The following is a 13,258-nucleotide window of genomic DNA, read 5'->3' as shown; positions in this document are numbered from 1 at the left end:
TCCTTGACTCACTGACCTTGCAGTGGGGTGAAGGTCATTGTGCTGACCCACTACCCTAGTGATTTGTCTTGGCCCACATTGCTAGATGGGGAAGGGCTGTGGGTTGGCTCAGCCATACTCACTGTCTCCTGGCAGTGGCACGCTGACTAGCACTAGGGGTGAGGCCAACCTCTGCCTCAGTATGCTGGAGCCAGCTAGAGAAGATGCTTTCCTGGAGGGTGTCAGAGCCCTGTTTGGTGTTGAAACAACACAGCAACTGCTGTGCTCACCCCTTCCCCATCTAGCAGTCAGCCACCCAGCCCAGCTTCTGGTCCTTCTTCTCACTGTGACTCCTCACACATTATACCCACATGAGCATGCATGCATACACACACACGCGTGCACACACACGTGTGCACACACGTACATGCACACTCGCACACACGTGCACGCACGCACACGTGCACACACACGTGCACGCACACACGCGCACAGGCCTGCCCTCATCTTCCCCATCCCTGTTACTACCCTTCCTCCTCTTGGTTAAATAACCAGTAAAGGGAAAAGGGGGCACTGACAAAATGTGCAAGCTGGCAGGACCTAATCTAATTTACAGGTGGATAACAAAACCTCATAGCCAATGAACACGGCAGGAATCTGATAACTCACAAGAGTGTGCTATAGTTTTCTGCTGAAATTTCTATAAAATTTGTCTTCACAGCCACTCATCTTTTGGATCAAAGATAATCAAAGTAAGATGATTCTTCTTTACAAAATAAGGTGGGTCTCATTACCTTTGGCCTGATTACTTACATAAGTGCAGCAAGAATGGTAATTGATCACATAGGCCTTTTTAAATTTGCTTTGCTGGAACTTTTCATAAGGAATCTCAGATTGTACCTTTGAAAGCTACAAAGCCAAGGCAAGAACCCATCACCAGATTTTGCCTATAGCACCTACAGATTTTGGGTAGATCTTCTCTTCCTGAAGTTCCCAAAATATCCTAAGCCTCCTGGGCCTGGCAGGAAGTGACCTTCTTTACTCATCTGTAATGCTGAGGACACTGTAAGCCAGCTACCAGGCTGGCTTTCCCTAGAAGGTATTGTAGACTGGGTCCATCAAGTCTACTTCAGTTCCTTAAGACTGTCTGGTCATATCTGATGCATCATTTTCAAATATGACATTCCAGTCAAAGCCTTGGTTATATAACCAGTATTTCCCATCATGTCCTGTTAAAAAGAGGACAGATTCTTACTGAACTTGTGCGAATAAATATATTCCATGAAGATGAGAACATTCAATAAGAATTTCTGGCCAGGCATGGTGGCTCACGCCTGTAATCCCAACACTTTGGGAGACTGAGGCAGGCAGACCATCTGAGGTCAGGAGTTCAAGACCAGCCTGGCTAGCATGGTGAAACCCCATCTCTACTGAAAAATGCAAAAAAAAAAAAAAATTAGTTAGCCTTGGTGGCAGGTGCCTGTAATCCCAGCTACTTGGGAGGCTGAGGCAGGAGAATCACTTGAACCCGGTAGGTGGAAGTTGTGGTGTGCTGAGATCGTGCCATTGCACTCCAGCCCAGGCGACAGAGCAAAACTCCGTCCCCCAACTCCCACACCCCTCAAAAAAAGAATTTTTGAATTTTGGAGGGGTTAGGCAGAGAGAAAAAGATAAATGCTTCATTTCTGTTTTAAAAAAGCATAATCAGCTGGGCACGGCGGCTCACGCCTGTAACCCCAGCACTTTGGGAGGCCGAGGTGGGTGGATCACCTGAGGTCAGGAGTTTGAGACCAGCCTGGCCAACATGGTGAAACCCCATCTCTACTAATAATACAACAGTTAGCGAGGCGTGGTGGCACGTCTGTAATCCCAGCTACTCCAGAGGCTGAGGCAGGAGAATGGCTTGAACCCGGGAGGCGGAGGTTGCAGTGAGCCGAGATCGCACAACTGCACTCCAACCTGGGCAACAGAGTGAGACTCCTTAAAAAAAAAAAAAAAAAAAAAAAAAAAAGTATAATGTAAACTGTTGAGTTCACAGATAGCTTAAGAGAAAAGGAAAAGAGGTTCCTTGAAGCTGGTAATGATATTCCAAACAAAAACAATAGTCATCCTTCATCAATTCATTCAGTCCCATATAATTAACTCGCTCTGCTTGATCTTGGGTCAGCAGTTTTAAGAACCTATCAGCTTCTCCACCAGAGGTTTGGAAATCCGGATTAAGTTCAATGGTATAGTTTAAAAATTATCAAAGCAGGGCGGGGTGCAGTAGCTCACGCGTATAATCCCAGCACTCCGAAAGGCCGAGGCAGGCAGATCACTTCAGGTCAGGAGTTTGAGACCAGCCTGGCCAACATGATGAAACCCTGTTTCTACTAAAAACACAAAAATTAGCCGGACATGGTGGTATGTGCCTGTAATCCCATCTACTTGGGATGCTGAAGCACGAGAATCACTTGAACCCAGGAGGAGGAGGTTGCAGTGAGCCGAGATGGCATTACTGCACTCCAGCCTGGGTGACAGGGTGAGACTCTGTCTCAAAAAGAATAAATTAATAAAAATAAAAAATAAATAAAAATAAAAATTACTGAAGCAACTCCATCAGAAGCCTGTACCCCAGACTACCTGGCAGAGTCCCTGATTGTTGAAGACAAAGTACTCTGGTGTGTAGTTGGTGGAAAACACTTTCAGAGAACAATCAGAATAAAACAAAAACTATCAGTGGATGATAAGAGACTTAAAATGGCCATAGTTAATCTGATGAGAGTGTGTTTGACAAGGAAGTTTGGTGATTTCTGTGGCACATGGTGTTTTAAACAATAACCAGAATTATGACTGATAACATTATACCAGGACATATCAACAGCAAGTGTACTGAAAATTTTCTTGGAAGTTTATACAATTTCTGAAATATTTATACAAATAACATTTAACATTAACATAAGCCTAATTTTTTTAATATCTCTTTTTACAAGGTGAAAGAAAAATTTTTTTGAGATTTCTCAGACTGGAAAATCTAAAAATCAGTTCTAGATCAAGATTTTATTTGGAATGTGAAGTGGGCAATTGCGAATTGTCTGTCACATGCCAGGATTATCTAGCAGGCTAGCAAATTTTATGAATATATCATTTTACATGTTTTATAGGTATGTGTTGTTTCATAATACAGTTCTTCAGGTTGCAAAAAAAAAGTTTATTGACATACCCAAACATATATAGCCTCTCTGTACTATATAAAAATAAGTAGCCAAAAGTATATAAACTTAAGCTTAGTAATTAATGTTTCAGTAGTTTATTTAGAAATGGTCTAGTAATTAATACCTATTACTTAATTTAGCATAGGTCTAATGTTGCAAATTACAAAAAATTTTGGAAACAATTATTAGTCAGATGTTATAAAACATAGTTATTATTGAAATGTCCATTTATAAGACTTTTATCCCACTTAAATTAATACACATGTTCTTAACACATATGCTTGGATTGTTAAGCAAAATTTCACAATACACTAGACAAAGCTAGCCATCATCTCAAGTTATTTCCCTGTTAACTATTTTTACAACACATGCATTTTAGGCAAGTATCTAAACAAAAAAATCACAAAAGCAAAAAACCTAGGAAAAAGTTAAATACAAAATGTGTAATCGTATTATACTCAATGCTGATAACTCAAAAGATATAGCTGGTTTTATTAAACCAGCAATATTAAATTATTCTTACTTTCCAATTGTTTACCTAAATCACATGAACTTGAAAAACATTTGGATTAGTTTCTATATTTCTGAGATTTTAAGGAATATTTAAGCCAATTTGAATAATGGTCTCTTAAAAGATTTTATAAATTAATTTGGTAATGCTATCCAGAGGTAGAAAAATATCACATATACATACATACATGCACACATAAACGTATAGACGGACACAAATAGAGACCATCTATTTCACCTTTTATTCTGAAATTTTAGCCATGAGTTATGTAAACAGGGTAATACAAAGCTCACTGGTCTATATCTATATCATCATTGGCTCTCGTCATTGCCCCACTTCCTCTTCTTATCTGAATTGCATTTTGACAGATGGGACAAGTTAAGGTTACCTGCTCAATAAGACAGCAAAAGCTTTTTACCAGTATTTGTGGAGGAGACTTTTAAGATTTTCTTTTGCCCTGATATGCAGTTGCTTAGCAGGGATTCCCTGAGTCCCTTGAGACCCGCAATCAGGGCAGGGGTCTAAAGTTCAAATGACTGTAGGGAGTTGAGGGGCTGAAGGGTCAATGGTGGGCAGAGAGATGGCAAAGGGGACATGCTGAAGGGTCCAGGGAACTGAAGGGAAGATGAAGGTGGTAAGAGGAGGAGAAAGGAGCAAAAGCAATGGGAAGGGACAGGCCTTTGAGGGGCCAGTTGTAAGTCATTGAAGTTCTAGGTTACCCAGTAAATTATGCCAACAAGAAAGGAAGCAGACAGAGTTTGTGCCATTATTGTGGGACATATAGTCAGCAGGGCTTCCAGAAGACGGTTTCCAGTCCACTGAGAAGTTCCCACGTTATTAACTAATGACTTCTCCCCAGCAAAGATGCCCAGGACTCCAACCCAGTCTCGGTTTGCCTGAGTCTCTAACCCAGATTCTAGAGTAGAGGCCTCCCCAAAGAACCAGGAATGCCCCCTCTCGAGGGTCAGGGAATGAATCTCTACTGAAAAAGAGCCCAGAAGACGTCCATCCAGGAAGATTCTTTCTCAAATAAGTACTTTTCAACCTAAGAAACCTGGGACTGTAACCCAGCCTCAGAGAGCACACTCAGAATCTTAAGAATGGAGATGTGTCCTTCAGTGGACTATCATCTGGACCACTGGGTTTCATCAGGAGTAGAACTCATCCATGGACTCCCCAATCCCTCAATCGGGAGTGAAGACAAAGGCTTCAAAGACACACACTTGGAGTCCTGAGTGAGAGGTCAGAGGTGGAGTGATAAATCTGAGACTGTCCAAGTCACAGCAACATAACTATTAAAAAAATTTGGCCTGTTGCAGTGGCTCACACCTGTCATCCCAGTATTTTGGGAGGCTGAGGAGAGCAGATGGCTTGAGCTCAGGAGTTTGCCACCAACCTGGGTAACATAACAAAACCCTGTCTCTACAAAAAAATACAAAAATTAGCCAGGCATGGTGGTGTGCACCTGCAGTCCCAGCTACTTGGGAGGCTGAGGTGGGAGGATTACTTGAGCCTGGGAGGTTGAGGCTGCAGGGAGCCCTGTTTGTGCCACTGCACTCTAGCCTGGGTGACAAAGTGAGACCCTGTCTAAAAAAAAAAAAAAAAAAAAGGAAATGTTTTGTTTATGTAGTTGTTAAATGGTAAAGAAAACTAAGAAAAAAAAATTTTTTTTTTGAGAAGGTGTCTTGCTCTGTCGCCCAGGCTGGAGTGTAGTGGTGCAATCTTGGCTCACTGCAACCTCCGCCTCCCGGCTTCAAGTGATTCTTCTGCCTCAGCCTCCTGAGTAGCTGGGATTACAGGCAGGCACCATCACGTCCAGCTAATTTTTGTACTTTTAGTAAAGACGGGGCTTTCACCATGTTGGCCAGGCTGGTCTCGAACTCCTGACCTGAAGTGATCCGCCCACTTGGCCTCCCAAAGTGCTAAGATTACAGGTGTGAGCCACCGCTCCTGGCCTAAAGACTATTCAGGACTACTGCAGTAGGGGTACCCCCGCTTGTCCTTGTTATATTCAGAGTTGGGCCGGACTGCAATAGGGGAGAGGGATCCGGGTTCAGCACCAAATACAAAGACAAGTACGGATTTATAGCCAAGGTGCAGAGGGTGGTGAGTGGATGGAAAATTACCAAGAGGAGACATCAAAGGTAGGGGGATCCTCGCTGAACTGACTTAACAGGATTCTTGCAGAAGGTAGGCCAGCAGGTCAAGATGATTAGATATCAAGGGATGGGGGATTCTTGCTAACCTGACTTAGCAGCATTTTTGTTAAAACTGGACTAGGCAGGCCAAAGGCAGAGCCCAAGGACAAGAGGGGGCTCAGAGGAACCTGTCTGAGGTTTATTGAAGGAGAGAGTCTTTGTCAGCTCTTAGGAGCTGACAAAGGGAATGTGGGTCATGGTGACAGTTTGCAGCTAATGCAGCCAGACCTCAGCTCTTGGGGCTGCCTAGACCCTCAGGGATCCTGGCTTGCACACAGTAAGTGCTAATTTAATATAAGGTGAATTAGTTGTTTGTCCTAGGGTGAGGTTCTTAGTGCATTTTTTTTCTTAGTTTTCTGCGCATAAATGTTCTCTTAAAAACAGAAAGTGTCTTTAGAAGCACAGAATTAAATCTTTCCCCCGCTTTGGAGGTAAGTGCCGGTGACCCTGCTGGAGGAAGAAAAAAGCACTCCCCTGGGAGGCAGATGGCCAAGGTTTCACTGTAGCAGCTCCACCTGTGCTCCCAGTGTGACCTCGGGCAAGTCACCTCCCCACCCTCAACCCCACTTCCTCACTGTATATGGGAGCTATAATGCTGCTCCTGGCCCCTGAGGGTGGGGAACAAATGAGGTGAGAGGCTGCTGGAGATGGAAAAGTGGTTTGCCTAAGGATGGGGCTGAATGATCTGGACTCACCCACCTGAGTTCATGGTAGATGCTTATCTGTTTATTATCTTTCCCCTGCTAGAAGAAGGTCAGCTCCATAAGGGTGGAGACCACGTGGATTGTTCACCACTTTATAGCCAAAGCCTGGAGTGGTGTGGGGCTCAGAATAGGTGGTACATACCTGTGAAGGGAAGGAAGGGAGACAGGAGCGAAAGGAGGAGGAAGGGAGAAGGAAGGTGAACAGGAAGGAAGAGTCAAGAAGGGAGAGAGGGAGGAGTGGAGGAAGGAGGGAGGAAGGAAGACAAGAAGGAATCTGCCTCCCCTAGCTAGTGGTGCCACCCCCTTTCCTGCCACTATCCCACCTTGGCCAAATTCTGACCAAGCCCTCCTCCTCTGGGATCCATGGTGACAGGCCCAGCCACCCCCCCCAACTCCTCCCCACAAGTCAGGCTTAGCTGAAGCTCCTGCCTGGCACCCTCCCCTCCTCCCACAGTGGGTGCCTGGTGGTGTTACCTGATACAGTCTGGGAGGAGGGTGAGGCCCTGGCAGCCCTGGGGCCCTCAGGCTGTGAGCAGAGGGCTGGGACCCCGCACAGCCTACTGTGCAGCCAGCCAGGCTCGGAGTCCTGCCCTGCACTCCAGCCTGGCAGGGTACTTCCCCACAGAGAGAACAACCCAGCACCCTGTGCTTGGCCCACACCTCCCCCTCAGAGGTTCCCGAGGGCCCCAGACAAGCACCGGCTGGTCTCCCATGCTCCTAAATGGGAGGCAGGCTCTGCCGGCCCCCAATCCTCCCTCTGGGGCTACAGCTCCTTGTCCTTGCCTTCCGCCACTGCAGGACAGGGCAGTCAAAGGCCAGTAAGGCCAAAGGACTCCATTTCTCTGGATCACCATTATGTTCTGGAAGAAGTGGAGGCGTTTGATGGAGTTTGGCAAACGGCCGATAGGTTCCAAAATGGCTGGGTTGCCCCCCTAACACACAGTGGCAGAAATGTATGTAGCCTTGGCAACTAACAGATTTGGGTAAACTCGGTGACCATATAAAGCACTGTTAAAGTGTAGCTTAGCTTCAGTTCGTGGCTCCCTGTCTGTTCTCGATGCTAAACGGCAATGTGTTATTTCAAATTGGCATTTAATACATTTCAATAAAATCTGATCTGTGGATGAAAGTGATAGAGCCATGCCATTACAATCCACAGGTGCTAATATGCAAACAGTGGAGTTCAGAACAGTGAGGTCATAGCCTGTGATTGGACAGGAAGCCAGAGGGGCCACGAAGGAAGAGGCTTGGCGTGTCCCTCCTGCCTTGAGCTGGTTGCATTTTCTTTCAGTTTTCCTCAAAATTTAATTAAACATTTGTTAAGCATCCAAGAAGTACAACGAAGAATGACAAGTGGAGCCTGTGTTAAATGCGGTGTGAAATGTTCACTCCAGCGAGAGAAAGACTGACCCGCTGCCCATGCCACCATGACGCCATAAATGTTAGCCTATCTAGTGTGATGAGATTATGGGTTACTTTTCCCCCCCGATTCACAAATCTTCTCTACAGTGGAAGAATTTCATCAAAACAAGATGCAGTCCTTCTGTTTCCCAGATCTAGGATTCTCTCAATAAACACCTGTTCCACACATACCTGCCTGGGGCCAATGACATACCAGGCACGATACAGTAAGAAAAGATGCATGGGTCCTTGCCGTCAAGTAGCCAACATTCTAGTGGGAGGGACAGTCAAATAATAAAATCAATGCGAGCATGAATCCTTTGATCAAGGATCTGAAATAGATAATGGGGCACAAGATCCTAATTTATCTATGTGGTCAGGAAAGGCCTCTCTGAGGAGGTGACATTCCTGCAAGACCCAAAGTTGGGGGAGCATTTCAGGCTGGAAAATTTGCATAAGCCAAGTCCCACAGCAGGAAGGAGAAGGAACGGGGTGGGCGGGGGTGCCTGTCTGTGATTGCAGTATGGGGTGCAGGGAGTTTGGCGAGAGAAGGGCCTTGAGGGCTATGGTGAATAGTCTAAAGTGCATGTGAGTGCCCTATGACAGGACCAGATGCCTGTTTTAAGTGGATTGCTTTGGCAGTTGTGTGGCGTTGGGCCGAAGGAGCAGGGCAGGAATGGGGCAGAGAGACCAGTTAGGAGGTGCCTGTAGAAGTCAAGGTGAGAGGGGATAGAGGCTTGGCCAAGGGCAGCAGTGGCAGAGGTGGCAGAAAGAGGGCAGGTTCAAGCTCTATTTTGGAGACAGACTCGCTGATGGATGGTTTGGCTGGGGGCGGGGGTGGGGGCCAGGAAGGACAGGGAGGCAGCAAGCGTGGCGCTGAGTTTCTGGCTTGAGTGCCACTCATTCCCATGTCTACGCATCCTCTAGGATGACTTGCTTCAGCACTCTACCAAAGGCCAACCTCCATCTCAGCCTCCTCCTGCCTAACAATACCCTCTTGAGTTCAGGAAGAGTCATTACCCTGCTCGTTCAGATGGATAAACTGAGGCATGCATCAGCAAACCACACTGCCCCTTAGGGAACCAATTGTATGAACCAAAGAGCCAGAGCTTGAACCCCAGGGTTGCCTTGAGTCACCAGAGTCACAAAGATGCAGTGTGATGTCCAATTTTATCATATGTCAGGCAGTGTGACCTTAAACAAGTTGTAAAACCTCTCTGAGCCCCAGTTTCCTTATCAGTAAGATGGAGGAAATAACAAGATCTACCTCACAGTGTGGTTGCAAGGAGTGAGGGCATAGTCCCTCAGTCAATATTAGTATTACTCTTTGCAGATCACAGAGTTCATACATGTGTCTGCCTCTTTATGCACATGTGTGCAGACACTCTGTATCTGCGTGTGCTTGTGGGCACAAAGCTGTTTGTGTGCCTACATTACAACCCCAGCAGATGACTAGGCCCTGCTGAGGTTTCAAGTTAAGACAGTAGCATGTTTGCTTATGCGCTTCTGTTTAGCCTTCTGAGCCATGCTCGGTGGTTGAAGTAGAAGCTTTCGTCCTCACTGGAACATGAGTGAGTTGTTGAGTTTGGAGCCAGCTGTGAAAGTCAGGGCAGGCTTGCCCTGTGAAGCCAGCGGGCTTCCACGTGCTCTGGCTGACCTGAACCGGGAAGGCGGGGAGCCAGAGGTGGGGACTGAGAAGGGCTGGGGCTGGAGGAAGGGAGCTGAGGAGGAGGAGGAGGCCAAAGAGGGCCTAGGAAGGAATCTGGGCCCAAAAGGAAATGCACACTCAGATCTGGAGTCTGGTGCATCCAGAGCCCCTTCTGTGGGTGGCTTTGGGAGCCTCCCCTTGCCCCCTGTCCCCACCCACTTCACTGAGACTGCTTTATGTTCCTGTTCCCAGGAGGCAGCTGGCACCGAGGGAGGCTGGAGGGGTGGTGGGGTGGGGCTCCCCACTTTGTGCCCAGAGCCATTCCGAAGGGTGTGTCCCAGCAGGATACACACACACAGTGATTAGGGGGAGGGAGGAGTGGCATTCACTGTCCACTGCAGGACCCAGCCGGTGGGCTGGACAGCAGCCAGCTCTCCCCAGGCTCTTGGCTGCAATAACACTGGCCCTGGCACCACCCATAGCCTACCCAGACACTCCTTCCAGTCCAGGGGCTGGAACCCTGGCTAGGAGGAGCCGCCTGGGGGTAAGCTGGGCTGGGCACCTCAACTCTGTGCACCCCTCCCTACAGCTTCCCTCCCACATCCCGCTCCAGCTGGGTTTGAAGAGGTGCTCCCATCCTTCCTCCTCTCCAAACAAGGCCCTGCCCTGGACTCTCTCCTTTCAGCCAGAAGCTGCACCCATAAACTGGCTCTACCTCATAGACCCCCTCCTGTTTTCTTAACCACTGAGAGAACCCTCTGAACCAGGCCAGCTGCTGGCTTTCCCCAGTGACTCCCCCTCCTGCCTCCACTCCCACACCTGACATGCCTTCCTCTCCTGCTCCCTGCAGCACCATCTTCCAGGCCTGTCCAGCCCCACTCCTCCTGTAGCCCTGTCCCTGTGACTTACTAACTTACTAACTGCTCTGCAAAAGCACTGCCCTGTTCCTTGTGCACCCACAGGGTGCTGGATGCACCTTGCCCCACTGTCCAGTCCTCCTGTGCTTTATCTGCCCCACAAGACGAGAGGCTCCGAGGTTGGCACCCCACTGCACCCACCCCACCTCCACCCAGGCCGCTGAGGCAAACCCTTTATGGGCACACAGCAAACACTTCTGGATTCGTACTGATTCCATCCAGGTCATGTGTTGGCACCTTTACGTCCTGGGTCTGGGAGTGGAGTGTGGAGTTATGCTTCATTGGATATTTAACTAGTGCCTTTGTGGACAAAGGGATTTGACTTCTCAGTCTTTGGCTTGGGTGTTCCGGGAGTACCTGGTTTTTGATAAAAAGCTATGGAGTCATCCAATCTTGGAAACTGTCCACCTGCTCTGATGAAGCACCCCTGCTTCTTCCCTTCAGCGCCCAATTCCCTGACCTAGCAACCTCTCCCCACCACATCCTGGCTGCCCAGCCTCTCTCTCCCCTCACACAGCAGTCCACAGCCCTCTTTCCACAGCATGGAGGGTCTGACAGATGCATTCTAGTCTATTGTGGAAACGCCTGCTCCCCTGCCTGCAGCTGTGGGTATTTACAGTTTTAGAGGGAACCACAGAGAGAGACCCGACCCTTCCTGCCTTCCTGATGCAAGTTTCCCTGCCTCTCTGGGGCAGGCTCCCTGCAGGACATACCCCGAGAAGGAATGAATCTCTAACGTTGGAATTTCAGGCAAGGGGCACCTGTTGGAGGAGATAGTTTTGTCTGAACCATCTTTCTGGGGCTCTGCAAATCACAGCCTCATCCCTGGACCTTCATGGCCAATGTACCTTTGAGATTTACTTCTGGTTTCAGGATCCTTTAAGGCTCATGGCCTGCCCGGGAAGAGTGGCAGAGGCCATGGAGGCCAAGCACCTCATTGGACTCTTTTGTTTTGTGCTTATTTTCCATGGCACTAGGGGAAGATGATCAACAGGAAAGATTCACTCCCCTGGCGCTTCCCCCATTTCTGAGAACGGTCAGCGGAGGTATTAAGGCATTAAATGGTTATTTCCTCCAGGTGACCAGTCAGTTCCAGGGTAAAAGAGGCCTGACAACACCCAGCTGGCCAGAGCCTCCCAGGTGGCAGTTTTCAAGAAGGCTTGAAGGAAAGGTTTGTGTGAAGTTTGAAGGAAAGGCCTGGGAGAGGGTGTTTGGCCACACCTCTGTGATTGGTGGCTGGCCCACCCCAGTGTGGACTGCTGGAATCTCCGGTTGGCATTTCTGAGTCAGCCTGCATGATATGTGTGTTTGTTCGAGGGGAAGGGGTGTCTGTGGGTCCCACCCACAAAGTCTCATGACCCCCAGCGGAGGAGGGAGCTGCAGTGCTGTGGTTACTTCCTGCACTCCCTCTTTTTTTGTTACTTAAAGGATTGCTGTGCAGTGTTTGATTTGGTTAAGTTACACTCACGACCCTGTAAGGAGAAAACATATAATTCTAGTAATTTTATTGGGCTTAGGTTTCAGGCAAATGGAAATAAAATTGCCTCTAAAAAGACAGACACGCTGAATTGAATAAAACAATAATAATAAAAAGCCTTCCTTGCTTTGAGATAAGTGGCAAGTCATTTTGTGAAGTACTAGAGAAGGAGAGGGGGGAAAAACCCCCACAAAAAACAAAACGGAGGAACCCGGGAGAAAAGAGGGGAAAAGTAAAGCTCCTCCACAGCCCTTGCCTTTATTTCTGCTTTACCTTTTCCAAAGAGCTTAATTTGGTGTCATAAAGTGAAGCGTAACGCGCGAGTGGTGAGATCGTCCTGTCCTGCGCTTGACAGTACAGGTGGACCAAAGGGGCTCCCGGCCAAATACTTCTGGTTGGAGGGAGGGGAGGGAGTGCTCGCTCAAAACCACTCCTGGAATGGCTTAACTCGCCCAGCACGAATCAATGACAACCTCCCGCCGGCTGCGGCAGGCTCCCGCGAGCAGCGCGGCCGCGTGGATTCCCAGCCCGGGACCCTGGCGGCGCTCAGGACACGGCCCAGGCACGAGCGCGGCGTCCCCCGGGCGGCCAGGTGGGTCTGCGGTGGCCTCGGCCCGCCTCTGGGCTAGGATCGGGGCTCTGGGGAGCCCAGCGGCCGGGCCGTGGGGAGGGGGTGGGGAGGAAGCCCTTCCGTGCGGCCGGGAGAGCTCGGGCGCTGCGGGCATTCTCGCTACGCGCTGCGGGGACCCTGTGGCCGGGTGGCCGCGGGGCGGCTCCGGCTGGCGCGGGTGGTGGCGTCCGCAAAGCGTTCAACCCCCCGCCTCGCCGGAGCTCCTGCGGGGCGTGGGGCCGCGCACCTCTTCCGAAATAGGAGAGAGGATCTGAAACTCTGCAGAGAGCAACTCTCGCCGCTGCCCCATTGCCGCCGGCCCACGCCAGCGGGCTCCTTTGGGGCGAGGGGCCAGAGGAAGGAACGTAAGGGCACTCCGAGAGGGAGTTGCGGGTGTACATTGGTAGTTTAAATTGTCCCCCCCAAGAATGCTTGGTCCTCCTGAGCGTCAGATGCAAAACTTGGGGACGGGAGGGAGGGGGGACAAAAGCCATGGCAACTTGGCAGAAGTCGAGGTCCGGCGATACGGGCAGAAATTAAAGGAGCAATTGACAGAAGTCCAGCTAGGCGCGCGGCGGGAGTACCGTCAGGTCCCTGGGCTCAAATCGCGGGCTGAGCT

At 49.1% G+C, this 13,258-nt stretch overlaps 1 protein-coding gene across 14 annotated transcripts in view; it reads left to right on the top strand.

The window, feature by feature from the left end:
- The window catches only part of ZBTB7C (zinc finger and BTB domain containing 7C), a 385,273-nt gene that overhangs the window by 262,979 nt on the left and 109,036 nt on the right, over positions 1-13,258 (top strand). The window contains exon 1 of one of the 14 annotated variants that reach the window (XM_054461073.2): positions 12,480-12,621. The exons of the other annotated variants lie outside the window; for them this stretch is intronic. The gene's annotated coding sequence lies outside the window, so the exon portion shown is untranslated. Of the gene's footprint in view, positions 1-12,479; positions 12,622-13,258 lie in introns of those variants that run through there. 14 annotated transcript variants of the gene reach the window in all.

Source organism: Pongo pygmaeus, chromosome 17, assembly GCF_028885625.2.
Source record: "Pongo pygmaeus isolate AG05252 chromosome 17, NHGRI_mPonPyg2-v2.0_pri, whole genome shotgun sequence".
NCBI lineage: Eukaryota > Metazoa > Chordata > Mammalia > Primates > Hominidae > Pongo > Pongo pygmaeus.
This window is presented reverse-complemented; position numbering and strand designations above follow the sequence as displayed.